At 34.2% G+C, this 26,758-nt stretch overlaps 1 long non-coding RNA gene across 1 annotated transcript in view; it reads left to right on the top strand.

The window, feature by feature from the left end:
* Positions 1-458: 458 nt before the first annotated feature.
* The window catches only part of LOC141565917 (uncharacterized), a 76,618-nt gene continuing 50,318 nt past the window's right edge, over positions 459-26,758 (top strand). Inside the window, exons 1-2 of the long non-coding RNA XR_012489177.1 lie at positions 459-2,384; positions 8,661-8,759. This is a non-coding gene — a long non-coding RNA (uncharacterized LOC141565917). The remainder of the gene's footprint in view (positions 2,385-8,660; positions 8,760-26,758) is intronic.

The raw sequence follows: 26,758 nt of genomic DNA, 5'->3' as shown, positions 1-26,758 counted from the left end.
TTCGCTATTATCAAGGAGAAAGGAAGCACCTCATGTAGTTGGGGTATGCTCGTCTTAGCTGAAAGGCTAAATCCTGAGTGGAACTTAGCACCCTAAAACAGTTTAATGAAAGGAGAAGGAGTGGGGTTGTGAAGCACAATGGAGATTCTACTTGGCATGGGGGAGGAGAGATGAAGAGAAAGACACTACAAGACAGAATGCTGTGGTGGACTGACCCAAAGGGTAGCCACCATGGAATGGCCCACAAGTAGATTTCATAGGGGGAAAAAATATTAGCCACCATGGAATGGCCCACAAGTAGATTTTATAGGGGGGAAAAATGTATATATATATATATATATATATATATATATATATATATATATATATATATATATGTATGTATATATATATATATATATATATATATATATATGTATATATATATATATATGTATGTATGTATATATATATATATATGTATGTATGTATGTATGTATGTATGTATAGTGAATCTCAGGAGTTTGACATAACTTGGATTTCATCTTCCTAAAGGGTGGGACTCTGGATCTAAACTGATCTCTATCAGAGCCTTCTGCCTGCATAACTTGGATTTCATCTTCCTAAAGGGTGGGACTCTGGATCTAAACTGATCTCTATCAGAGCCTTCTGCCTGCTTGCCTCAGGGATCAATTCTTTAATTTCTCTTGGTTTAAAACATCTCATCAGGTACAACAACCTCCTACTGGTTGGTTTTTAAGTAGATAATTTTGTATGGCCCATGAATGATGTTATAAACATCCAAATGGCCCATGGCAGGAAAAAAATGTTCCAGCTCCTGATCTAATCAATAAAAATGTTATGGGAAGTGGGGGCAAGGAAACATACTCTACCAGATAATTTTCTCCAGGTTGAAATTGATACTAATAATTACTAATATATGATTTCAAATCCATTCAGCTGTATCACTGATTTGTCAATAAAGAGATCATTAGAAACTGTCCCAAATGCTTTTTTTTTTTTTAATCTAAGCATCAAATACCTATTTTATTCCCCTGGTTTACAATTAGTGTCTAAACTTGTAAAAAATGGAAATATGATTAATTGGGCTTCACTTTTTGGGGAAGAAGGGGTGGGGAATGAAACCCTGCTGGCTCTTATTGAGCATTATTTTCCTTTCTAAATATTTTCAACCTCTCCAGTAATCCTTTATTGAGGAATTTCTTGAAGTCAAGCTCATATCATCTATAGATTAAAGGGCTTACCTATCCCTCTCCCCTCCTTTTTTCCCAATTGATACATAGACCTATGACTTATAATACCACATTTTTTCCATTGTGAAGCTGAATTCTTGACCCAACCCTTTGGCTCATTAACTATACAATTTCAGAACAATCACCCCTTGCAGATTCTTAGTCATCTTGCTTGTAAAATTAGGATTATTCTTGTGCTGCTTACTTCAAGATTATGACAAAAACATGATAATTTGAGAGTGCCATGGAAAATTTGTTATCCTTAACAGACACCTCTTCATCAGATGGTAGGCACTCAATTTAGGTGGAACTAATGGCCTTTCATAGGGTTAAGCTTCTCCCAATTTATTTTAACAGAAATATCCTAATAGGTATAGAGTTAGATATAGGTTATAGAAAAGCCTTTAATCAGTTTATTCTATTCTCTTCATTTTATCGATGAAGAAACAAAAAGATTTGTCATTTGTTTTAGGTCATTTAGGTAATTTAAGTGGCAAAACTGACATTCAAACTCAGGCATGTCTTTGGATGCCACATTCTGTTTTCTACCATTTTGGGTTAGGCTACATGTCTCCCTTTTGGGTTTACATCACAGTTTTACTATCCCTAGCAAAAGGAATCTTTTTCATCTCATTAACCCTCACAGTCACTTCTATTATTGTATTTTTCAATAGTATTTGGTTTAATAAGTGCTGTTTTTAAATTCATTTTACATGTGTGTACTTGTACATATTCCCAAAGAAACTATTGTTAGTCCTTTTAAAATTAAAGTGAATTTAAACTAATTTTGCTTGAGAACTTTTGTTAACATCCCTTGAGGTAAGACATTGGAAAACGGCTTAAAAATCAATGCTGTGTATATACTTGCCTTTTAGGGGTTTTCATACAAATTCATTTGTGCCTCATTAATCAAACCTCTAATGCTCAGAAGCCCTTATAGGATCATGCTGTGGCAACTGATTGATGAACTGGAATGAGGTTAATACAGGCACTTAGCAAAATTCTGAAGTAGGTAGTTGGCTTGATTTTCTTTCTTGCTCTTTTATAGGTTGTCTTCCATCTTTGGGTTTGCCGGCCTTGGCCTGAGGTGCCATGCAGTAGAACAAAGGTGTTCTACATACCATTTGCTGTTCTGCTGAACCAGATTAAAATGTAATTGGAAAACATTTAATAGAAATAAAAATACAGTTAAACATAGATGTTTTCAAGTCAATATGTGGACTGCAGGAAGCCTTGTATGGCTTAGTGACCTATATCTATTTAAGTTTGACGCCACTTTTACAGACCATTCTATACAGAATCTTATTTTTAACCCAGTGACATAGAGTAAAATGTCAGAGGTAGAAAGACTACAAAGAACATTAAATCATATCTAACAAAATCATTTTCTAGATTAGTAAACAGTCTAATAGAGACTTGTGATTGCTCAAAGTTGCATGGCTGGTAGAATTAAAACTAGAATCCAGGTGTTTTGATTCTCAGTGTTCTTTCCATTATATTTCACTCCAAGTTATGCTGAAATATTAGTTAGTAACCACTACTTCAAAGTGCATTTGAATTAATGGCTTTTCAAGACCAAAAAGCTTCCCAGGCTTGAGGAATAGAATCACCATTGATGCAGTTTCAAATATAATTATTAGCAGGTAGTAGGGGAGATATTTTTGGGTTGGAGACCATGTACAGTGCTGATCACAAATACCATGTAGGTCATTCCCTGCTTATAAAATTTTTCTTAAATAAATTAGTTAAGGGAGAAGGAAGTTGAGAAGTATAAGTGATTGATAGATATTTTCCTTCTTATGATGAAAAATATTATTCTTACCCAGAGAAAGAACTGATTGTTTCTGAATACAGACTGAAACATACTTTTAATTTTTTTTTCTTGAGGCTTTTGGTTTTTTTTTTTTTTTGTGTGTGTGTGTGGGGGGAATGGGAATCTGTTCTTTGACAACATGACTTTTATAGAAATATTTTGTACAACTTCACATGGGCCTTCTCAATGCAGAGGGTGGCATGAGGAAGAAGGGGGAGAATATGGAATTCAAAATTTTAAAAACAAATGTAAAAATATGTTTGACATGTAACTGGGGAAAATAAAAAAAATTAAAACAGCAAAAAAAGAAAAAATAGATCTTCCTTCTTGAAGCTGGTTAAAACATTCTGAGTAAGCCTGATTATCACACTCCACAAAACTAGGCCTATATATGAAACATTTTTTTTTCCCTGCAAGACTAGGAAATGACTCAGGAAAATCCCTTCTGTAGTAAGAATAGAAACAACTGTCAATTTGCCCCGTGTTGGTGGTATAAGAAAGATGAGTTATGAATTCTTTACTTCAATGTAACAACAACAAAAAAAGCCAGGAAGTAGTTTTGAGAACTGTTCCTTTGGATCATTGCCTTCCTTGGGCAAACATAGACGTTTTCTTTAATTCCTCCTAAAACTTAGATGAACAGGACACATCAGAGGCATTAAATTGAGTACATTGACCTATGTGCCATAGTTCCCACTTGTTTAGTATTTTTATACCTAAAAATGAAGGAAGAATCAAAGTGCTCAAATTAGATGAGCAAGATATCTAAAAGGTATTAAACTGAGAGGTACGTTGACCTATCTACTACAATTCCCACTTGTTTAGTATTTTTATACCTAAAAATGAAGGAAGAATCAGAGTGCCCAAGTTATTAATGAGGGGTCTCGCTACACAGGCATATGCTTACTCATCCATGAGAATCTACTATGTATGTCTCTTTCTATACATAAATGTCTGTATTTTTTGGTAAATATGTTGATTAGGCCTGGAATTTTACTGAGAAATTCTCCATAAGGCTAGATTGGTAACTCCTATTTTATAATTAAAAAAAATTTCTTTAGGAGACTAAACATTTAAGTGACTTGTCTGGGGTCACATAGCTAATATATATTAGAGGAAGGATTGGAACTGACCCTTACTCCAGTGCTGACCTATCTACTCTGCACATGTACACATAAATATATTGATTGACTTTTGGCATGGACTCAGGGTAGCCAGATGAGCAGTGTATAGAATTCCAGGTGTAAAGTCAGGAAAACCAATTATCCTGAGTTCAAATCTGGCCGGTGTGACCCTAGGCAAAACATTTAATCCTGTTTCCCTCAGCGTCCTCATCTGTAAAATGAATTAGAGAAGGAAATAGCAAACCACTCCAGTATCTTTGCCAAGAAAACTCCAAAGGGGCCATGAAGAATTGAACATGATTGAAAAATGATTGAACAACAAAGGTGCAGACTTATTACTAAAATTCTTCATGTTTTCAAATATGTTACTTTGAGAAGCAGCATGGTATTGTACAAAAATTCTGAGTATTGGAATCAGGATTTCTGTTTTTATTTATTTTTTGCTGAGGCAATTGGGGTTAAGTGACTTGCCCCGGGTCACAAAGCTAGGAAATGTTAAGGGTCTGAAGCCAGATTTAAACTCAGGTCCTCCTGATTTCAGGGTTGGTGCTCTATCCACTGTACCACCTAGCTGCTCCAGAATTTCTGAGTTTTAAGTGCTAAATGTATCTCTTATTAACTGTATGACCATAGGCAAATTACTTTATGTCAGCTTCAGTTTCCTTATCTGTAAAATGGGGGTAGTAATAAGAGCTGAATATAGGAAAGCTCTGTCCTTTTTATAGCACTGGACAGATTAACCTGTTTGTAATTTTGAGAAATCCCAGACTGTGGAGAATAACATGAAGCCCAAAGAAGTTAAGTAAGCTGCCCATAGTTATAAAACCAAACTGTGGAGATGAGGTTTGAACTAAGGAATTCCTGTCTCCAAGTCCATTACTTTATCCATAGATCATGCTATTTCTGCACTGTGAAATGTGAAATAATATATAAATGCAAACCATTGGGACTCCTATTTTCCCTTTCATAACTATATCCAAAATTCTAAAAGATTTTTGGAGATTTCCATGTAGCTAGCAACAGCTTTTCTCCTCCTGACTTGCATGCATGAAACAAATCTTTATCTTTCTGTCCAAACCCATCCTACTTCTGAACATCTCTTGTCACTGTCAAGGATACCACCATTTAATCATGTTTGCCATTTTGGTGTCATTTTTCACTTTCATTCCTCCAAGATATTCAGTTGATTTCCAAATCTTATCATTTCTGTTTCCATAATAGCTTTCCCATCTGTCCTTTTTTCTCCTCATATCACCACTGTCCTAGTTAAGACTCAGATCTCTTGCCTGGACTACTGAAAGTCTCCTATTTAACTCTGTCTTAAGCCTCTCCCAACACACATGCTTCATAAAATCCAGTGAACTCCCTGTTACCCCTGGTATCAAGCACAAACTCCTCTGCTTGACATTTAAAGCTTTTTACAACCTACTTTTCCACCCTTATTTCATATTACTCCCCTCTACATGCTCTTTGATCCAAACAAACTAGTGTTCTTGCTTCTCATGCATGAAATTCTATTTCTCTTCTACATGACTTTTCTTTCATGTCTCCCATATCTGAAATATACTTCTTTCTTAACTTCTTGGAATCCTTGGTTTCCATTAAAACAACTCAAATGTACCTTGTGTAGGAAACATTTCCTGGGGCCCCAACTATTAGTACTTTTACCTCCAAGGTAACCTTGTATATATGATCTGTATAAAACTGTTTATATACCTATTATTCCTTTTTAAAAATATTTTTTTATTTTGTAATTATAACTTTTTTTTTGACAGTTGATATGCATGGGTAATTTTTTACAACATTATCCCTTGTACTCACTTCTGTTCTGATTTTTCCCCTTCCTTCCCTCCACCTCTTCCCCTAGATGGCAGGCAGTCTTATACATGTTAGACATGTTAAAGTATATCCTAGATACAATATATGTGTGCAGAACCGAATTTCTTGTTGCACAGGAAGAATTGGATTCAGAATGTAAAAATAACCTGGGAAGAAAAACAAAAATGCAAATAATTTACACTCATTTCCCAGCGTTCCTTCTCTGGGTGTAGCTGATTCTGTCCATCATTGATCAATTGGAACTGAATTAGATTTTCTCCTTGTCAAAGATATCCACTTCCATTAGAATACATTCTCATACAGTTATTGTTGTTGAAGTGTATAATGATCTCCTGGTTCTGCTCATTTTACTCAGCATGAGTTCATGTAAGTCTCTCCAGGCCTCTCTGTATTCATCCTGCTGGTCATTTCTTACAGAACAATAATATTCCATAACATTCATATACCACAACTTATTCAGCCATTCTCCAATTGATGGGCATCCATTCATTTTCCAGTTTCTAGCCACTACAAAAAGGGCTGCCACAAACAGTATTTTGGCACAGTATATCTGTTACTTCTTCATCAGACTGTGAGCATCTTAGAAACAGGAACTGTTTTATTGATGTCTTTATATGCTCAGAGCCTAGCACAGTGCCATATATATATATATATATATATATATATATATATATATATATATATATATATATATATATATATAAATAACTGAATGATTATTAGATAGCTATGTGGTACAGTGAATAGAATACTAAGCCTGGAGACATAAAGAATGAGTTTAAATCTGACTTCAGACAGATACTTGACCTCTGTCCACCTCAGTGATCTGAACTTTAAGATGGGGATTAATAATAGCACCTATCTCCCAGGATTGTTATGAGGATCAAATGAGACAATTGTAAAGCACTTTATCTACCAATCATTCTATCTGTTTTTCTATATACATACATATGCATCAGCATACACATACACCATTATTAATGTGAATTTTCTTGTTAAGTATTTTTGGATCAATTTTGAACAATTTCGGATTCAATATTAAGTGTTTATTATATGAAAGTTACTGTGTTCAAGGAATTGAGAATATCATGGATATGACACAGTTCAGAGAACTTATAATAGTATATGTGAAACACAACTAATTTAAGGAAGTTGATAAATGAAAAGAGGAAGTCAAGGCAAAATGTTTTAAGAAATAAATGAAGGAGAGAGAAATTTGAGAGTCTGGGGGTGGCAAGAGGAAGGTAGTACTTGTTATGGACCTTCAACAAAAAAGGAGTAATTTCAACAGGCTTAGTTGAGTGGGGAGCAAAGGTCCATTACAGATATGGGATAAAAGATAGATAAAGGAAGAGTCAAAGAGAATGTAGGGAAGAAAGTTGTTCCAATTTGACTAGAATGCAGTTTATTACAGAATTATGAAATAAGGCTAAATAGGTAGAATGCTAAGATCAGTTATTTATGCTTAGTAGGCCATGGGGACCCATTGAAAGTTTTTGGGGAGCAATGACATCAGATTGGGGGATTTGGATGATTACCAGTGCAGGGATACAGAAGATGATTTTGCAGGGGGACAGATCAGAAGTAGGAAGGCCAATTACAAAACTGCGATAATTTTCTCTATGAGAAGAGATGAAAAATCTGAATGAAGATAGTTGTAATAAAAGTGGAACAATATGTGTTTGAGATGGCTGAAACTGAATCAGCAGAATAAGGCATAGTGGATGTCAGATAATGTCACTCATATCAGTTTGAATCCTACTTCTCCTACTTCTTGTTACTTTTCCAAATCACTTAAACTCTCTGCACCTCAGTTTTGTTTGGATCCTGGTTCTCCTACTTCTTGCTACTTCTCCAAATCATTTAAGCTCTCTGCATCTCAGTTTCCTCAGCTGTAAAGTGAGAAGAATTGAACTACATAACTTAAAATATTCCTTTTTGATCTAAGACTAATTCTAGAGAAGGGGCAGGGTTTTTTTTTTTTTTTTTTTTTCCTTTTTTTCAGTTTGGGCTGAGCTTAATTTGAGAGGCCATTGGGAAAGTTGAAAAAACAATAGTATGACTCTGAGGAAAGAGAGAATCTATCTGTCTATGTGGAGACAGGAATTAGAGATTCATTGCATGTTACTTATCCTTGAGCAATGGGTAGATGATTAGATAAGCTCATCAAAAAAGAGGCAGAATCCTTGATTTCAATGTAGGGAGGAGTTTGGGGAACCAATAAAGAAAACAGCTATGAAGGATATTGTAATGAAAACTTCTGAAATGGAAATGTCAGTTTAGTATGTCTTTGATTTTAATTATGATAGTTTTATTAGTACATAGGTAGTGCTTTGTGTACAAGGGAAATGAACATTTTGAAGATTTGTATTAGAATGTTAGTCATTTTCTAGACATCTTTAATCTGTGATGTTCTATGTAGGAGGGATAAAGGCTTGTGGTTCTAATTCTTTTGATTTTGAAGTTGTTTTCTTTGAACATAAATGTTCCTGTGACGGTTCATGTAGGAAGTAATAGCTTTATTACAGCTTTCAGAGCGTAACACATTACCAAACTGGTGATAAATTCGCTTCCACATACTTGTCTATTTTCGGTTACTTAAAACTTTATAATTTTTCATAAAGTTAATGCTTTTTCACATTTCACTTTCAGATTTGCATTTGTGGGAAGTTTGACAAGAACTGTTGAACAAAATCACCTAAGTTCCTTGAGGGAGTTCATTCAAAATTGCTAATCTTAAAAATTTTAAAGGTATGATATTTTCTAATAGTAAAATTGAAGATAAATTCTCAGTTCATGTGCCATCAACTGTTGGAATCCTTTTTCTACTACTTGTTCAAAGGCTTTCTCCACTCTTCTTAAATGATCACTTATCTGTTAATGTATTGTACCTCTCTCTTCCCTACCCCCAACCCCTTGATATTCAGGACTGTTGGTTTTGTCTTTGTGTCTTTTACATTATAGGTCTTTAATAAATGCTTACTGCGTCTCACTGGATTGGATTAGAAAATCATTTCAAGTTAGTTATTAGAAACTTCTGAGAATTGGAAGCAGCAGTTAAAAAAAAGAAAAAAAGCAGCTTATTACTTATTTTTCTTAGTTCTGTGTTGAAAGTTTTATTTGATAACACGCTGATTTATGAGACTTGTGTAAGATGTATTCATTTATTATTGTACCAGAAACACTCATAAGCTGCCTACTTGGATAAATCCCCTTAGGTAAATGAGGTTCTCAGCATGCTCTTTTTGAAAGTGTTCTAGGTTAGATTTCCAGTCTGGTTCATTGAGGTAATTAACTCTTCAAAGCATACTCTGCCATTGAATCAGCAGGGAGAATGAAACAAGATGAAAAACAAGGAGATATGGAATATCACTTTTACCGTGGATGATGTTGCTGATCACAGAATTATTTACTGCGGGAGAAGGAGATTAAGATGTGATTCTTTAGAATCAAGTGATTGACATCTAGTAAGAAAGATGATGATTGCCCATCATTTATTAGAAGATTGATGGATAATTTAGCTTAGATCCTCTCATATATGTATATGTGTGTATACACACACACACACACACACACACACACACACACACATATATATGTATATTTAAAGATGTTTAAGATATAGCAATTAAAGCCACATAATTAAGTGTTAGAACTAGAATTTGAACCCAGATAATCCAACCATACAGGCAGCTAGGTGGTTTAAAGGATAGAACACTGGAGTCAAGTTAAATCTGGCCTCAGATACTAGTTGTGTAACCTCAGGCAAGACTCTTAACTTCTTATTCCACTGGAGAAGGAAATGGCAAACCACCCCATATCTTTGTCAAGAAAGCAGTATGAATAGATTCATTTGCATTAAGATCAGCTCTCACAGGAGCTGATGAGATTATTAAGAAGAATTCTTAATTTTCTGCCTGATAATGAAGATAATTATGTTAACTCCTTCTTTTCTACCTTGATAATGAAATGTAGTGATAATTTTTTCAATTTATGACCCTGGCAAGAAATTGATTAGGGTCTGGAATGGTGGTACATGCCTACTCTCTAGTAATTCCTACTATCAGAGAGGTTGGGGTTGGCAGATATCATGAATTCAGGAGGTTTAAGATGCAGTAAGCTAAGCCAATTAGCTAGCTGGACTAATTCTAAAACTAATATGGTAAGGCCTTGGAAATGAGCGATTAACATGTTGCCTATAGTTAGATGGAACAGCCTGGGTCAGAAACAGCATGCAAGCCCATAAATAGTCCTTTTGTTGAAACCCTCCTGAGATAGGGACTGCTAGTCTTTTAAAAAGGAAACAAAAGGAGAAGAGGAGAAAGGAATTTAGGGAAGGTGTTAAAGAAATGAGTCTTTTATGATGGACAAAATGGAGAATAATGAAGTAGAAAATAGGCAGCTAAATGGAATTTCATCAACTTGACTCACTGGCCCCAAATTGTGATCATTAATGGAATGAAAAATAGGACTTGGTAGAGGGGCTCTGTTCTCAACTCTATTTTCTTCACCATTTTTATTAATAATTTGCATAAAGGCATGACATTTATATGAAATTTGAAGCAGAAGATGAGATGGATAGTTAACACATTGGATAACAGATTTGGGATTCCAAAAGATCTTGACAGATTAGAACTGTGAGCTGAAGCTAACCACATGGAATTTATTAATTATAAATGTGAATTTTTCTTGAATTAAAAAATTCATCTTAAGAATAATAGGTATAGACTTCAACAACAATACTGTATGAGGATGTATTCTGATGGAAGTGGAAATCTTCAACATAAAGAAGATCCAACTCACTTCCAGTTGATCAATGATGGACAGAAATAACTACACCCAGAGAAGGAACACTGGGAAGTGAATGTAAATTGTTAGCACTACTGTCTTATCTACCCAGATTACTTATACCTTCGGAAGCTAATAATTAATGTGCAACAAGAAAATGGTATTTACACACATATATTGTATCTAGGTTATATTGTAACACATGTAAAATGTATGGGATTACCTGCCATGGGGGGGGGGAGGGAGTGGAGTGGAAGGAGGGGATAATTTGGAAAAATGAATTAAAAAAAAAAAGAATAATAGGTATAGGAGATATAGCTATAGCTGGAGAGAAATTCATGTGAAAAAATGTAGGGAAAGTTTTTAGTAATTGCAATGTCAAGATGACTCAGGAGCATGACAGGACAGCTAAGAAAGTAATTGCTCTTAGTTCTGCCTTTCCAGGACAGAGCAGAACAAGGTTCATCCCTCTTCTATATGATATCCTTCAGATGCTTCAAGATGGTTATCATATTCTTCTCTAAATCTTCTCCAGGCTAAGCTCCCTAGTTTTGCTTTGCTTTGTTCTTGTTGAGGTTTCTAAAATGTATGATCTTATGGCCCTTTATCTCTTTGGTCACTTGCTCTGGTTGCTCTTCTCCTTGTTATGTTCTTTGTTACAACTTGATGTTATCTTTGATTATTCTTTTCTTCTCTTGTCCCATTAATTTACATCTGAAGTATTTCTTCCATCTATTGCCTTCTCTCTATTTTTACTGCTTCTTCTTTACCATCTTTCCAAAGTGGTGGCCATATATACTCATAAGGGGCCCTGCAAGGACCCTAGTATGAATCTATCAATTAGAGGTTGGAAAAGTGGATTGCATCCCACCTTCCCTCCTACAGCCAGCTGTAAAGTTTATTTCAAGGACAGCTTTATCTGCACCCCAACACTATTTCATTCTATGCTTTCCCTGCTTATAATTTAACTTTTTTCCCCCCTGAGGCTAAGTGACTTTCCCAGGGTCACACAGCTAGGAAGTGTTAAGTGTCTGAGACTAAATTTGAACTCGGGTCCTCCTGAATTCAGGGCTAGTGTTCTATCCACTGCGCCACCTAGCTGCCCCCATAATTTAACTTTTGACTTACTGTAGACATCAGCAACCTATAGGCACCATTGAGAAAACTCCCCCTTATTTCTGGGAGCCTAATTTTGTCCTCAAGAACCTAAAGATTAAACTATAGACTGGCCTGGAGCTCTGAGGAAATGGCTGGTGAGTAAGACTTCCTTCCCCACCTTTCTTTCTATTTCCCTTGGCTAGAATGGGTCATTCAGGACAGGCAAGCATGCAGGGGAAATTTGATCACAATCTCATTATTTTTTCTTTCTAAACCTACCTCTCTTCTGAAATTCTTGATTCTATCAAAGGAATTATTCTTCTTCGAAGTTCTAAGTTTGTAGACTTGATCTTTTCCTTGACTCCTCACGCTCCTATCCCCTCATTCAGTTGCCAGATTGTATTGTTTCTACCATCACAACATCTATCTCTTGACTCTTATGGCCAGCCCCTCTCACCTGGACTATTGCAATAACCTTCTAAATGATCTCCCTGACCCAAGTCTTTCCCCTTTTCATTCCATCATCCATATGTCAAAGTAATTTTCCTAAAATTCAGATCTGACCATTTCATTTTATCAAACTCCAGTAGCTCCTTATTACCTCTAGAATGAAATACAAACTCCTACACTTGGCATTCAGGTGTGTTCCCAACCTGGCTTCAAGGTACTTGTGAGTGAATGAATATGCATTTGCCAAGTTCTTACTCTGTGCCAGTTGCAATTCTAGGGATACAAAAGCAGGCAAAACAATCCTTGCCTTCAAGAGCTTACTAATAGAAAAATAAGACACAAAAGATAGTCGTGGGAATATGTGCACAGCAGCTTGGTTTGAAAATGGCCCAGAAGGGAGAGGCTTGAATCAGGGCAAGATAAAATGAAAACTTGCCCATCACAGCCTAGTATTCCTGGGATAAAGTTCAGGTTACATAAAGGATTGGGTGGGTGTTGAGTAAGTCCTTGGGATGTACAAATGTCATGGCCTTATATTTTTCTCCTATTCTCAGATTTCTATACAGTTAAATTGACTTCTTGCTTTCCCTCCACCTCCTATCTCCACATCTTTCAATTTTCTGTTACCCATGCCTAGAATGCACTCTTTACTTGCCTCTGCCTCTTAAAATATTATTTCCTTCAATACTCAGCCCAAACCCCATCTTCTATATTAAAGCTCCTTAAATTATGGGTTGTGACCCCATCAGGGTTGTATAACTGAATGTGGGGGGGTCATGAAAAATTTGTCAACAGTAAAAGTTTTCTGAATGCTCTATATCCTGCAGTATCAAATATTTCCCCAAGATTTAATTCTTTATGTAAAAATAAAAAGCATATCCAGATGGATTTGCTTTTGTCTTTAATAAATGGCAAAATTATATGTATACCAAATGATTGTTTTAAATTTTTTTTTATGATTTATTATCAGTAAATGTTTGATTTATATACCTATTTTGTATACTTATATACCTGGGGTCGCACAAAAATTTCTATGGTAAAATGAGGTTGCAAGTGAAAAAGTTTAAGGAGCCCTGCTTTATATGAAACCTTTCCTGGTCTCTCTCTGATCATCAGTTTCTAGTTCTCTCACTCTCAAAATCACCATATGTTTTATATATAGATATAAAGTTCCTAGAAGTTAAGGATTATGCCATTTCTGTCTTTTTATCTCCAACCCCTTAATATGGTGTTGACAAATAGAAGGTGCTTTAAAAAACAGATTTTTATTTATGTCTTGTATTTTTACATTGCCTACAATTCCTTGTTTATCTGTTCCTCATCCCCTATCTCAGAAAGCCAATTTTTATAACAAAGACTTTTTAAGTATGGGGTGGGGGGGAGCAAAACCAATGGACACATTAAAAAAAAAGTAATATTGTATACAACATTTTATACACATTTACTACCACTTCTGCAAAGAAGTAAAATTAGATATCTTCTCTACTCTCTTCTTTAAGGCTACCCAACCTATTCTTTGTAAATTTGCAACATTTATTTGTTTTGTGGTTGTGGTTTTTCTGTTAACATTGTTGTAGTCATTTTGTACTTTGTTTTCCTAGTTCTTCTTGCAGAGAAAACAAAGAAGCATCGAGTAGTCTTTTTCTGTCATTAATAATCATTACTCTATCTACTTAACAGTTATTCTATACCACTGGGGAGTGGTCATTTTTCTCTACTTCCCAATGTTTCTACTTTAAATATGACACTAATCATAAAGTAGTAGAAGAATGGCAGTCCTTTTTTGTTTCTTTGTATAATGAAATTTTCAGTAAGTTAAAAATTTGGGAGCTGTATTTGTTTTTTTTTTAATAGTCTAGATTTGATAGCGAAGTAAATGCTCATCAGTTGGAGGATGGCTAAACATATTATGATACATCAAAGCAATGGGACATTATTATGCTGTAAGAAATGACAACCATGAATAACACAGAAAAACTCAGAAAGGTATATATCAACTTAATGTAACTGGAGAACCAGAAGGCATGTAAATGCATCTAGAATGATCGATTGTTAGAAAGAACTTTGAAATGGATGAAATTACAAGCCTGTTAGTATCTGAAATAGTCACCTGTTTGATTTCACTTAGCTGAATCTGCAATTTCATGATAAAATCTATAGAAAGAATAAAATATGTATTTGAAGCAAGATATGAGGAGAAATGTGTAATACATTGCAAAACCATTTCAAAGATGCAAAGTTTCAAAATTGTATATATTTTACCATGATCTTATGTATATGGCAAATACTATCAAAACAATCCCCTCATCCAGATCTTATCCCAAATAAGAGCAAATAAGAACTAATAATAATAATATCCAATATTTATTAACTATTTTGTTTTTTCCAACTAAATGTAAAAATAATTTAAAAAATCTTTTAAAATATTTTGAATTTCAAATTCCCTTTTTTCCTCTGTTCCCCAATTAAGAAGACAAACAATTTGATATAGATTTTACATGGATAGTCATAGAAAGTATATTTCTACAGACCAAAAAAACAAAACACCCAAGAAAAATAAAATAAAAAACAATATACTTAAATCTACATTCAGTCTCTAGCAGTTCTTTCTCTGAAGGTGAATAGCATTTTTCATGATAAGTCCTTTAGAATTGTCTTGGATCATTGTATTGCTGAGAATAGTTTAAGTTATTCATAGAGGATCATTGTATGATATTTCTGTATATACTGTATATATTGTTCTGGTTCTGCTCATTTTACTTTATATCAGTTCATGTAAATCTTTCCAGGTTTTTCTGAAAGCATCCTGTCCATCATTTCTTATAGCACAATAGAATTATATCATAATCACATACCACAACTTATTTAGTCATTTCCCAGTTGATGGGCGTCTTCTTAGTTTCCAATTCTTTGCTACCACAAAAAGTGCTGCTACTAATATTTTTATCCATATAAGTGCCTATAAATTCTTTTCCTTTTTTTTTTTTTTCATCTCTTTGGGAAACAGACCTAGTAGTGATATTGCTGGGTTAAAGGATATATTTATATAATGTTTACTGTGTGCCAGGAATTCTGCTGTGTGCTTTACAGTTTTTCTCTCATTTGATCCTCAAAACAATTGTGGTAGTTGATGCTATTATCCCTACTTTGCAGATGAGAAAACTGAGGCTAACATGGTTAAGTGACACAGTTAGTGTCTGAGGCCAGATTTGAACTCAGGTCTTCTTGACTTCAGGCCCAGCACTCCAGTTATGTCACCTAACTTTCCAAAATATTTTGTATGCCAATATTTTCTTCATAAAATGAGGTTAGATGATTATCTTCTGGAAGGAATTCTCAAAGAAGTTGTGAAACATAAATATATTATGCATTTTTCTTTTACTAGCATCTAAGTGTCTTAAATTTTGCTGATCTTTTCTGTGATGTGACTATCAGTAGAGAAGCATATATATAACCTCCCCCCCCACACACACACAGAGTCTGTCCCTTCCAGGTAAAGGTGACATTAACATTTTTTATTGACATCTTCTGGTTTTTTACATCATCTTTTTTTGGAGGGAACAATATCCAACCTCCTGCCACTTTACAAGTTAGGCCAATTTTCCCTTTAAGGTATTGAGATTATCTTTGAGATTTTTATTGATTTAGGAGACAAGATATTCAGGGCATCACTTTCTGATTGAATACAAAATAGCTGTGAAAAGCTTTAACCTCTCTCATCTTTTGTTGACTCACCATCATGAGCAGCTCAGAGTCAGGAAAACTTTACTCAGCTGAATTACATCACAGTGTCCTTGATGCATATTCTTAATGAATATTCTTCCTCTGTTATGGCTAAGGAAATATCTTTTTGTTGACTGTTGAATGACCTACAAATGTCCATTTTCATTCTACTATTAAACTTAAGCTATCAAGATACTGACCTGAATTAAGCAAAATCCTGAATATTTTCATTTTTTCATTGTATCTCTTCTTTTTTATCTCACTCAGTATTTTTTATAACAAAGATTTTTTTAAAAGGAAAAAAAAATCAGTGTTCCACTTCCATAGTCACTCTATCTGTAAATAAGAAAAGCAACTGCATTCTAACATCTTTTCTTTTCAGTTAAGCTTGGTCATTATACACAGATATTTCTTATGGTTGCTAATAATTTGCATTTATTTTGAGAATTGTTCATATCATTCAATCATCAAAGAATGAACTTTTGGTTCTCTGTTTTGGTATTACATATTTATATATTAATTCTTGGTTATTGAAAAAAGATAGTATATTAGCAATGAGAATTATGGTAGGGAAAATATTTTTTAAAAGGATGTTTGAAAATGTTTCCACTCTAAGGAGATTTTGTAGACAAAAGAATGTAAATGTGTAGATTATAAAAAACAGATATCTATTCACTTTAAAAACATGGATATGGATTTTTCTAATCTATTAAAAGTCTTCCAGGTGAAGAATTACAAAATATTTTTTAATCCATTTGTAAAATATGTATATATATATATATATATAAATACAATGTCTTTGAATTAATTTTCGAGAATAACTGATGCGATTGGGGAAAATAAAAAAAAAGTTAACTGTTAGGAGAAGTCAAGCTGAATTTCAAAAAAACCTTTTTGATTGGGGGTAAAAATGAGTATCATATTTTAGTAAGTGCTGTCAATGATATATTATTAATAACACATCTTTAAAATCAAGTATTAAAATAATTTGAACTTATACACATTCATAAAATATATATGTCTATACATATACACATAGACAGAGAGAGGGAAAAAGGGGGAAGAGAGAGAGACAGAGAGAGGGAGAGACAGAGATAGGGAAGGGGAGACTTAGAGAGGGGATGGAGAAAGAGAGAGAGAGAGAGAGAGAAAGAGAGAGAGAGAGAGAGAGAGAGAGAGAGAGAGAGAGAGAGCGCGCACTGATAGTTGTACATGAACAAAAAAGTGGAGATAGCTTATTTAATATATTTTCATTCCTCCATTCTTTTTTTTATCAAAATCTTAGTTCAATTAGGAGATTTTTCTACATTTACACCTTGAGGTTGGTTTTTTTTTTTTTTTGACAAAAAAAAATTTGACAATTTTTGACAAAATTACTGGAATGGTTTTCCATTTCCTTCTCTAGCTTATTTTACAGATTTAAGAATTAAGGCAAACAAAGCGAACTTATTTGCCTGGGGTCACATGGCCAATAAGCTGTCTGAGACCAGAGTTAGATTCAGAAAATGAGTCTTCCTTGACTTCATTGTATTTACCTAATTGGACCATCACTTCAAATACCTTTTTTCAAGTCTTTTCAATATAACTTTACCAAGTAGTTTTCATCCTTTCTGACTAAAATAGTGTCCAATCCCATTTGTGTAAAATCTTTCCTGATTTCATTAAATGGTGATTCCTTTTCCTCCCCCCTCAAAATCTTCCTGACTTACTCATGTATTCTTTTAAATTATAAAGATTCAATTTGGTTCCCTACAAAATTGTTATTTTCAGGTTTGGATTTTATGACTGTTACTTTTTGGTTTGCTTTGACTGCTGACAAGTTTTTATATGTCACATGCCAGTTGTTTACATTTGTAAACTGGGGCAGTAGAGGGGTCCAGAATTATGAGGAAAAGTTCTTGGAGCTGATCAAAGGAAAGAAGTTATTGATGACATTGTGGAGAACAGTTGTCTCTTAAGTATTGAGGCCAGAAATCAGATGCAGTCAAAAGGTCATTTTCTGGTAATACCATGGGAATCCACAAATAATTTGAGGATCATAGATATGGAACTAGAAGATAATTTAGGAGTCATCTAATCCTACCCCTTCATTTTATAGATATGGAAAATGAGACCCAGAGAGCTCAAAGAATTTGCTCAGTGTCACATAGTATTAAGAGACAGGATTTGAATCCTGGTTCTCTGATTATCAAGTCCAGTCCCACTACACTATCTTGTCCCATCTATAATACTACCAGGAATTTGTCCATGAAAGGAAAGGAAGCTAGAAGGAAGAATAGAATCAAATGATAGTTTTTGCTTAGCTCTACTTAGACTCAACTCTACTTAAAATCAACAGGGAAAGTTGTCTTAGTGAGAAGAGAGGCTGATGTCAGCGTGAGAGAAGATCTAAGGGGGTTTAATGAGACTCGAATGAGAAAATAGATATAAAGCACTTTGCAAACCTTAAAGCTCTCTATAAATACCATTGATGGTGACTATTGTTAGCTCACACTCAGAAAATCTTCAGTTTGGTGACAACATTATTTCCTGAGCCTTCTACTGCACTCCTGTTGAACCCAAGCAATATTTATAGAATAATTCGGGAAAGGGGGAGGTGTTGATAAATGTTTAATAACCAGGCTCTCCAGGAGGGGGAAATATGCAATTCACTTTTATGTTGAATCTGCATTATTAACACTTTTATAAGTCTAAAAAAAAAAAAAACCACAACCTCAATACATCAAGCTCAGTATTTTCATCCATTACAGATTCTAACGTTACAAATGATTATTCTGAAAATTTAACAATGGGCTCTCTTGTTAGTTGGAACAAGGAACAACCTTGGCTTATGGTAAACTTGCTATTTAAACTTTAAGATGACTCTTTAGGACTTGCAAGAATAGGGTGGGCCACTTTTCCTTAGAGTTCTTTACCTAATTTTTTTTTTTTCACTAAGGCAATTGGGGTCACACAGCTAGGAAGTGTTAAGTGTCTGAGACCAGATTTGAACTCAGGTCCTCCAAACTCCAAGGCTGGTGCTCTATCCACTGAGCTGCCTAGATGCCCCTAACTTCTAAAAGCCATTTTGTCTGAAGCTTTGCTGAAGTATGGAAGTGTTGTTAGGAGGAAGTGTTGTTGTTCAGATGTTTCATTTGTGTTTGACTCTTGTGACTTCATTTAGAGTTTTCTAGGCAAAGATAGTGGAATGGCTTTCCATTTCCTTCTCCAGTTCATTTTATAGATGATGAAACTTAGGCAAACAGGATTAAGTGACTTGCCCAGGGATTACACAGCTAGTAAATGTCATAAAGACATGAATATGAGTCTTTCTGATTTTAAGCCCAGTGCTCATTATGCCATCTAGCTGATCTATGAAGAAGTACCTAGACTAATTCTGTTGTTTATAAGTAAAAAACTTCTTCAGATTAAACTACCTAAAAATATTATGGCTTTGTCTCAGGAGTTAACAAGTGCTCTATGTCTAGTTGGCACAATGGATAGAGCACTGGGCTTGTAATAAGGAAGATTTGAGTCTAAATGTGGCTTTATAGACTTACTAGCTGTATGATTCTGGGCAAGTAATCACTGTCTGCCTCAGTTTTCTCAGCTGTAAAATGGGGATGATAAAAGCACCTAAATCTCATAGTAGTTGTGAGGATAAAATGAGATCATATTTATAAAGTATGCTATGTACTGTGCTGGCACAAAATAGACACTTAATAAATGCTTGTTCCCTTCTCTTTTCTCTGTTGGATGACTATGTATTGAGGATGCTTTTTATGTGAGATTTATAATTTTAGTATGGCTTGGTCTGAGTGACTTGGGGTCCCTTCCAGTTCTGAGATTCTGAAATCAATAAAAAAAATTTAGGCTGCATTAATACAAATGACATATCCTGAAAGAGGTGATAGTTCCATTATACTCTTCCCTCAACAGACTGCATGTGGAATATTGTAACCAATTCAAGGTGTCAACTCTTAAAATACAATATTAAAAAAATACTTCAGTGTCCACTATAGGCTAAGTTCTGTAAATACAGTGAGTTAAATGAATCAATTTCTATCCTTTAGATATAGAAGAAATGTCATTCACATGATGGAGCACACATTAGGGAGCTTGCCCAGGATGATGAGTTGAATAAAAATCATGTTGTATGAAGATTGGCTGAAAGAACTGAGGATTATAGCCTGATAAAAAGAAGACAGTCAAATTCAGAGAAGAGAAACACATGATATTATTTTAAAATATATTTTAAAGATTAATTTATAGGAGCAAGATTACACTTATTCTCTTTGACTTCAGAGAGCATAACTAGGATTAATAGTTGAAAATTGTAGAGGTAGATTTTATTTTATTTTTTTAATTAAGAACTAGAAAATCACCAACAACATGCACATTTCCATGTCCAAAGAAGACCAGAAGGAATATTATATATGAAAATATGAATCTAGTATATATGACTTAAAGTATATATATTCACACCCAACACACACACACACACACACACACACACACATATAGATATATATATGTGAAATTTAATATGGACTAGTACTAACATGAACCCATTTGTCTGTATCCCTTTTTGAATTCCCTTCTTGTCTCTTCTGTATATTTTCTCTTTTCTATTTTGGGCATCAATATCATTACTCTCACTCTCTGTTGGGCCCTTTCCACCAATTTCCTCTCTCCTTGTAACAAATAATCAAATTAAATTTTCCTTAGTCATTTCAGAAAGGATATATCTCATTCTATACTTAACAGTTCATTACCACTTCTCCAAGATATAGTAAGCATGCTTCATTATCAATTCTTTGGAATAATGGTTAGTCATTGCATTGATCAAAGGTCTTAAGTCTTTCAAAGTTATTTTCCCTTATAATGTTGTGATCATTTTATAAAATATTCTTCTGTTTCTGCTTACTTTACATCCATTCATTTAAGTTCTCAGATTTCTCTGAATTCATCCCTTTCATCAATTCTTATGGTCTAATAATATTCCATTAAATTCATAGACTATGATTTGTTTAGTCAGTTCTCCATTGACAGATATTTACTTTGTTTTTACTTCTTTGCTACAACAAAAAGTGCTGCTGTCTATATCTGCATCATCTTAATATATTTTGTACAAGTGAATCCTTTCCCTCCTTTACATCTTTGGGATATATATCTTGTATTGATATTGCTGTGTTAATCATATTCACAGTTTAGTGACTTTTTGGGCATAGTTCCAAATTACTTTCAGAATAGTTAGATAGTTTACTATTCTACAAGCAATACTTAAGTGTTCCTTTGAATAGGGGAAGTTACTGACCAAATAAATAATAAAACCCAAACTATCAATGGCCACAAGAGAAAAAAAATCATATCACTAATAAGAAGAAATGCAAATTTCTGAGGTCTCACACCCATGATATTACTAAATAAGTAATAAATAAAAAAGAAAAATGATAATTAATGGAGGTAACAGAGGACAGGAACATTGACTGTCTTTGGACTCTGTATATAAAATGGAGGTCACAAGAGAAACTCACCAGTCAGAGAGTGGGATGGATCTTATAGAAGGATGGTACAGTAGAAGTGTATTCCACTTAAGTATAGTTAAAGTTTATAAGACAAGCATGACCCACTCACAATCACACCCACACCCATACATGTAAATGTAAAATTTGCCTTCTATTATTTCTATTCATTATACTTCCCTTACTACAGAGGGGTAGAAGTAATTAGATTCCCCTCCTGTCCACAGCACTGAATCTGGGATTTATGATTTGAGTAAGTGTTGGATTCAAACTCTGAGCTCTTTTCCAATTGTGTAATTCTGCTGTTTTATAAGCAAGTGACACTATTCTGAATCTATACTATCATATATAGTCATGATGCATAAGAGCTGATTTAAGTGATTTTCTTAGAAATGTTAAAATAAATTCCAGATTCAATTTAATGAAAGGTTATTTCCTTTGAAGGCACTTAGTACCCTGGAGACTTGGCTTCCTATAAGAGAAACAGAGCCATGCATAAAAATGCATCCAACTTCCCATTTATTGGATCTCAGGATTTTTTATCTCATACTGGTTAAATGCACAAGATGTCCCTTCTGAGACTTCTTGATACCTAATCCAGAATGATCTTCCTTATATCTTTGAGAATCTCTGATCACAAAGCTAATTGACCCTTATGATGGTAGAAGTATCCCATGTACGATTACGATTAAGTATGTGGAGACTACATCTTGGGATTGGGTTAATTCATTAAATTAATTACTTGCTTATATTTCAGGAAATCTTTAGAGTCACGATCTTCATGAATTCTAATAAATGATTGTTTATTGCTCACTTACAGTGAAAGGAGCTATGAGGTCAATAGAGCCTTTCAATAGTTCCTTGCTTGTTCCTTATTAGCTGTACATTTTGGAGTATGAGTGAGTCATGTCCTTAAAGCTGCTAAACAGGGAAAGTGTGACAAAGACAGTTGGATGTGATTACATGATGCAAATTTAAAATCCTACCTAAAGAATAAATGTTGCTTTTGTTGGAAATTAGCTTCACTGGAAGTCACTAGAATCTACTTCTATTAAAAATTTTAAAAAGATTTTAAGTAAATCAGTACATTTGTTTTCTCCCAGTCTAGTTACTTCTTGGTTTCATATAAATTCTTATCTTAGATTGGATTAGATCAGGGATTCTTAACCATTTTATTTTTTTAGATATTTTGATAACTATTTCAATATTTTTTGTTTCCTTTGTAATCCTATATATTTTATTTTATACATTGAAATCCTTACCATACTGCCAAAGAAGTCTTTGGCCCACAAAAAAAAAAAAAAAAATATATATATATATATATATATGTATATATATATATATATATATATATTTAAAAGCCATGATAAATGACCTTTAAGTTGTCTTGTAGCTCAAAATCATATGAACTGTTCTTCAATCATATATGTCAAAGTTGATTATATTTTCAAGTTTTTTTCAGAAGCCTAAAAAATAGTTCATTTAGGTATGTAGGTAAATGCCTTTTTATTTCCCCAGTGCTTAGCTCAGTATATGGTACAAACTAAGGGCTTAATAAATATTTGTTGAATCCCTTTCTAATCCTCATTGCAGCATGAGATTGATCTTAGATTCTTAAAACTTTGTGTAAAGTAAATTCTGTCAGATCTAACCAAATTGAAAAGTCTTTGAGTAAGCCTTTCATCATTGATTATTATGTGAGGACCATACTAGCAAAGCACAGAGAGGGTTATTATTAAATGAATGGGCAAGAGGTAATGAATTTTTATTTTATTTGTCATAATAACTCATTGAAACTGTATTCTAAGGAGTATATAATTGTGTATGTCTTGGAGATATGAGGACAGAATTGAGGCAGATGGAAGGATTGCATTCTGAATGGAAGAATTATCTATCTTGGTGAAATCACATATCTTTTGAAATACTGAAGTAGAGTATCTTCTTATGATTGTCGTCTTACTGGCATTTCCCCTTACTGTACAAGGCCACTTAAGTTATATCTAATTTATCTTTTCTGGTATAAAGATTACCCTCTGAGGGAAAAGATGAAAGCAAAATAAAAATCGATTAGTTTTTTTTTTTTTTTTTTTTTTTTTTTTACCTTTTTCTAATGACATTTTCTAGAATCATAAAAAGCAGAGTGGAAAGAGACCTTTAATCCATCTAGTCTAACCAGTATCTGAAATGGTAGACTCTCTACTACATCTCTGAACCATAGAGGGTTACCTGGTCTCTGGACCATTATCTTCATTGATGGGAGAACTTGAACTTGTTACTTCCTAAGGTAGCTTGTTTCACTTTTGGACAGTTTAAATTGTTGAGCTCTTTTTTCTTATATGGTTCCAAAATGTCCTTTCTGTAATTTCTGCCTGTTGCTCTGCTGCCCTTCTCTAATGTCACAGAACAAATCTAATCTTTCTGCCACAATGACAACCCTTCAAATACTTGAGGACAATGATCACCTCTTTTGAAAGTTTTAGGATCAGACACCATTGAGTCCAAGCCTCTTGTATTATAAACGAGGAACTCTGGACAAGATAGGTTTAGTGACTTGCCCCAGATCACAAGGTACTAGGTAGCTATGAATCTACTTCCTCCAAATCCAAAGTCAGCACATTTTTTTTTTAAATTTTTATTTTATTTTATAATTATAACATTTTTTTGACAGTACATATGCATGGGTAATTTTTTACAACATTATCCCTTGCACTTACTTCTATTCAGATTTTTTCCCTTCCTCCCCCAACCCCCTCCCCCAGATGGCAAGCAGTCTTATGTATGTTAAATATATTACAGTATATTCTAGATACAATATATGTGTGTAGAACCGAATTTTTTGTTGCACAGGAAGAATTGGATTCAGAAGGTAAAAATAACAGTTTACATTCATTTCCCAGTGTTCCTTTTCTGGATGTAGCTGATTCTGCCCATCATTAATCAATTGGAATTGGATTAGCTCTTCTCTATGTTGAAGAAATCCACTTCCATCAGCATACATCCTCGTACAGTATCATTGTTGAAGTGTATAATGATCTTCTGGTTCTGCTCGTTTCACTCAGCATCAGTTGATGTAAGTCTCTCCAAGCCTCTCTGTATTTCTCCTGTTGGTCATTTCTTATAGAACAATAATATTCCATAGCATTCATATACCATAGTTTACCCATCCATTCTCCAATTGATGGACATCCATTCATCTTCCAGCTTCTAGCCACTATGAAAAGGGCTGCCACAAACATTTTGGCACATACAGGACCCTTTCCCTTCTTTAGTAGTTCCTTGGGGTATAAGCCCAGTAGTAGTATGGCTGGGTCAAAGGGTATGCACATTTTGATAACTTTTTGGGCATAATTCCAGATTGCTCTCCAGAATGGTTGGATTCTTTCACAACTCCACCAACAATGCATCAGTGTCCCAGTTTTCCCACAGCCCCTCCAACATTCATCGTTATTTGTTCCTGTCATCTTAGCCAATCTGACAGGTGTGTAATGATACCTCAGAGTTGTCTTAATTTGCATTTCTCTGATCAATAGTGATTTGGAACACTCTTTCATATGAGTGGAAATAGTTTTAATTTCATCATCTGAAAATTGTCTGTTCATATCCTTTGACCATTTATCAATTGGAGAATGGCTTGATTTCTTATAAATTAAAGTCAATTCTCTGTATATTTTGGAGATGAGGCCTTTATCAGAACCTTTAACTGTAAAAATTTTTTCCCAATTTGTTACTTCCCTTCTAATCTTGTTTGCATTAGTTTTGTTTGTGCAGAAACTTTTTAATTTGGTGTAATCAAAATGTTCTATTTTGTGATCAATAATGGTCTCTAGTTCTCCCTTGGACACAAACTCCTTCCTCCTCCACAAGTCTGAGAGGTAAACCATCCCATGTTCCTCCAATTTATTTATGATTTCGTTCTTTATGCCTAAATCTTGGACCCATTTTGATCTAATCTTAGTATGTGGTTTTAAATGTGGGTCCATGCCTAGTTTCTGCCATACTAATTTCCAGTTTTCCCAGCAGTTTTTGTCAAATAATGAATTCTTATCCCAAAATTTGGGATCTTTGGGTTTGTCAAAGATTAGATTGCTATTTTTATTCACTATCTTGCCCTGTGAACCTAACCTATGCCACTGATCAACTAGTCTATTTCTTAGCCAATACCAAATGGTTTTGGTGACTGTTGCTTTATAATATAGCTTTAAATCAGGTACACTTAGACCACCTTCCTCTGCAAAGTCAGCACATTTTGAAGCTTAAATATCCTCAGTTCCTTCAACTCATATAGTACTGTGTTTTCAGTTCTCTCACCATCCTGGATGATTTCTGGATGAATTCTTTTCAGCGTGTCAATATTCTTACCCAAATGGGGTGCTCAGAACTGAACAGAACACACCAGATATCTGACCTGGTGAAGACTATAATTTCTCTCACTATACTGTGAATTTAGGGTGTTAGAGATCTAGCTTTGAAGTCAGGAAAAACTTGGGGTTCATTCTAGCCCCTGTCATAATTTCCAATTGACCAAGAGCAAATCACTTGAACTCTCCAGGCAACTCTAAGCCTATCTGTAATAAAGAAGTTACTCCTCTGAATGGCTGGAAAGGATCTCCAGATCTAGAGTTACTGATACAGATGAAGTTATAGATCAGGACTGGCCCCCACCCTTAAAATTTTGAGAAAATAATGCTTCATGTTATTGGCGCATATTGAATTTATAATCTATTTAAATCTATATCTAAGATACACATGGACTGTGTGCCTCTCTCATCCTATATTTGTGTAGAGTTGACTTTTGGAGTCCAAGTATAAGACTTTACCTTTATCCCAAGAAGTTTCCTTTTTTGAGATATGACCCATCATTCTAGCTGGCTGAAATTTTTTTGAATCCCTATTTTATTATCTCAAATATTAGTTACATGCATTCACATTTGATAAGCAAGCCATCTATGTTAATAATAAGATTCCTGTCATTTATATGCTTCATTTACACATATTCCTTGAGTTCTGAATTGAGCTTTTTTAGTTTTGATAGCATTTGATAACAATCTGTAAGTTATTATCCATAATTCACACACGAATTGTATTTGAAAACAAGAGAGTAATTTGTTAATCATAGAATTAAAATACATTAATCATGGAAAATTTTAGCTTATAGAAAATAGGCAAATAGTTTTTCAAAAAAATGAC

This window comes from Sminthopsis crassicaudata, chromosome 4, assembly GCF_048593235.1.
Source record: "Sminthopsis crassicaudata isolate SCR6 chromosome 4, ASM4859323v1, whole genome shotgun sequence".
Lineage (NCBI taxonomy): Eukaryota > Metazoa > Chordata > Mammalia > Dasyuromorphia > Dasyuridae > Sminthopsis > Sminthopsis crassicaudata.
This window is presented reverse-complemented; position numbering and strand designations above follow the sequence as displayed.